The sequence below is a fragment of the Mesoplodon bidens genome (assembly GCF_964165515.1).
Source record: "Mesoplodon bidens genome assembly, contig: HAP1_SCAFFOLD_53, whole genome shotgun sequence".
Taxonomy (NCBI): domain Eukaryota; kingdom Metazoa; phylum Chordata; class Mammalia; order Artiodactyla; family Ziphiidae; genus Mesoplodon; species Mesoplodon bidens.
The window spans coordinates 2,944,588-2,947,406 of record NW_027671920.1 but is presented as its reverse complement, the minus strand read 5'-3'; positions in this window follow the sequence as shown (position 1 = coordinate 2,947,406).

Sequence of the window (2,819 nt, the reverse complement as noted above, 5' to 3'; positions counted from 1 at the left end):
CCATGTTTATGCCAGTCTAGACACACTTGATTCCCTTACGGAGACATAGCAATACATAGGTTTTAAGATTCTAACTAGTCAGATCTATTCCTCTGCGGGAAATATGGGGTTTTGAGTCCCTTTCACTGAGGAAGGTGTAGGTCTTGTCTATTCCACAGTTGGTTTTAGAAACGGTACCCGTGCTTATATCAAACTCTGGTTTTATTCATCACCCCACCTCTCCTTCCCCTTAAGCAGGCATAAGAGTGTTTTCTAAATGTGAGACTCTGTTCTGTTTCCTACCTCAGTTCATGTGTAGCCATGTTTACAGGATCTTCATAAGTGATATCTTATGATAAGTTTCTTTTTCTGTGAGACTTACTTCACTTAGAATCATCGTACCTGAATCCACTCACTTTGCTGCTCCTGGTCTTATGACATTGATTTCACGGCTGAGTGATATTCCATCGTACATAAGTACCACAAATTTTTGAACCATTTTTATATTTCCTGGGATATTTAAGGTGTACCCAAGTTGAGGTTCTTGTAAGCAGTGCAGCCCTCAATTTGGGGGTGGCTCTGTCTTCTAGATTTTCAGTTTTCCCAAAGTATATTCCCTAGACTGGAAGTGCCCTTGGCTCTGTAGCTCTGTTGTTTACTTGTTTTAGGGAACACAATGCACTCCTCCAGTGACGCAGTTGGCAATTTACATCCCACCCATCAGGATAAGAAGGCTCCCTGTTCTCCAGGGCCTGTCTTGCCTTTCTGGTTTTTATATATTTTGTGGATGTCCCGTTTGACCCGTGGAAATGATACTTCTTTGTAGTGCAGATTTGCATTGCCCGCTTGCTTGCTTGGCGAAAAAGGGCGTATGCATTTTCTCCTGAATATATTCAGGAGAAAACGCATACGCCCTTTTTGGCCAAGTGCGTCATTGTCGAAGTTGTGCCCCACTTCCTGTGCTTTAAAGGCGATTCCAACGTACCTCTTGAAATCTGTTTCCTGCTATTCTGCCTTGCTTTCAATTCCGCCTCGTTGCCTTCCCTCAACAGATTTTTGGACGATAGTTGTCCTTTATTACTCTGCCAGTTTGTGAATTGCTGTACCCCTGAGCTCCATTTTTCAACTCGTTTTTTGTGAGCTGAACGCAAGTCCAATATTTTGGTTCAGGACCTATACTGGTTCCTGGTGGGTGGCTGAGACTTTGGTTAATTCTTCTTCCTACCGGGAAATTAGAGTGGCATTTGCCCGTCCAAATGCCTAACAGCTAGCTCTCATTGGTTCTCCCTCTTCCCTTCCATCCTCGGCCAAATTGGCAACCTGTGCGAACCAGGAGCTTAAAGGTGCTGTCTCTCCAAGTTGGGAGATAGATAGTAAAGCAGTTGGAAAATCAAACCAGAGCACCAGGAGAGGGACTATTCGTTGAGTTTTAGAAACCATTTGTATTCACATTGTGTCCATTCTCTAGGTTTCCCGTACATGTTATAGCTGTAGTAATATTCCCTACAACCTGGAGAGTTGGGACCCTTGTAATGGGGGCCATGCATTATTGCTTTAAAGGGTCTGCGTTTGCTCACCCAATCTCACCAATCCTCTCAGTCCCAAGAGTTCAGCCTTATGCCACATCCAGCTGTCATTGTAGATAGGGTCATTCCAGGTTTCATCAGAGACCCTGAAGGAATTGTAAAGAATTTCCCTGTTTTTTGGTTTTGTTTCTGAAATTCCTTTTTATAGTGGGTTTGAGCTGATTCTCGCTGCCATGTTTATGCCAATATAGACAGACTTGATTCCCTTTCAGAGAAATATCAATACATATGTTTTAAGATTCTTACTAGTCAGATCTATTCCTCTGCAGGAAATATGGGGTTTTCAGTCCCTTTCACTGAGGATGTTGTAGGTCTTGTCTATTCCAAATTTGGTTTTAGAAACGGTACCTGTGCTTATATAAAACTCTGGTTTATTCATCACCCCACCTCTCCTTCCCCTTAAGCAGGCATAAGAGTGTTTTCTAAATGTGAGACTCTGTTCTCTTCCCTACCTCAGTTCATTTGTAGCCATGTTTACAGGATCTTCAGATGTGTTATCTTATGATAAGTTTCTTTTTCTGTGTGACTTATTTCACTTAGAATCATCGTACCTGAATCCACTCACTTTGCTGCTCCTGGTCTTATGACATTGATTTCACGGCTGAGGGATATTCCATCGTACATAAGTACCACAAATTTTTGAACCATTTTTATATTTCCTGGGATATTTAAGGTGTACCCAAGTTGAGGTTCTTGTAAGCAGTGCAGCACTAAATTTGGGTTGGCTCTGTCTTATTGATTTTCAATTTTCCCAAGGTATATTGCCTAGACTGGAAGTGTGCTTGCCTCTGTAGCCCTGTTGTTTACTTGTTTTAGGGAACGCAATGCACTCCTCCAGTGAGGCAGTTGGCAATTTACATCCAACCCATCAGCATAACAAGGCTCCCTGTTCTACAGGGCCTGTCTTGCCTTTCTGGTTTTTACACATTTTGTGGATGTCCCTTTTGATGGGTGGGAAGTGATACTTCTTTGTAGTGAAAATTTGCATTGCCCGCTTGCTTGCTTGGCCAAAAAGGGCGTATGCGTTTTCTCCTGAATATATTCAGGAGAAAACGCATACGCCGTTTATGGCCAAGTGCGTCATTGTCGAGGTTGTGCCCCTCTTCCTGTGCTTTAAAGGCGATTCCAACGTACCTCTTGAAATCTGTTTCCTCATATTCTGCCTCGCTTTCAAGTCCACCTCGTTGCCTTCCCTCAACAGATTCTTGGATTATAGTTGTCCTTTATTACTCTGCCAGTTTGTGAATTGCTGTG